A 542-nucleotide genomic window follows, 5' to 3' on the forward strand; every position below is an offset into this window, starting at 1 on the left:
AAGGTCTTGTTAGTCTAAAATTGCCCTTGATCGGCTGCTTGCCGATATATAAAATATATAGATCTATATATTTTTTTAATTTAAAAAAAAAAAGTGGGAGGGGAGTAAGTGTTTCACGGCGCTCGCAACTGCATAAGGTCATATGAGCGTGCGGGACACACCAAACATTTTCAGCTGGTTGGAAATTTTGAATTTTACCCTGGTGGCGGCCGGAGCCTACTCTTATCGATTTTAGACGAACAAGGGATCTTTAACGTGCGCAACGTGCACACCGGACCTCAGAGATTTTTCGCCCTTTTCCGAGAAGGCTAGCTGTAGATCGTTCCTATCAGAAGATCAGGGGTGTGGCTGAAAGACAGCAGTAAGAAAGAGCCAAGGAGTAGCAGTAGAAAAGCTGCAGAAAGAGTCAAGAGCTCAGAGGAGGGGGCAAAGGAGGTAGAGGTAGAAAGTGGAGACGTAAGCAGGCGACATAACATTGCTAGAGAGCAGGAAAGAAGATGAAAGGAGACAATTTTAGAGAGGAGAAATTTTCCGTCGCTACC

The sequence above is a fragment of the Aplysia californica genome, unplaced genomic scaffold (assembly GCF_000002075.1).
Source record: "Aplysia californica isolate F4 #8 unplaced genomic scaffold, AplCal3.0 scaffold00388, whole genome shotgun sequence".
In the NCBI taxonomy this organism is placed as follows: Eukaryota; Metazoa; Mollusca; class Gastropoda; order Aplysiida; family Aplysiidae; genus Aplysia; species Aplysia californica.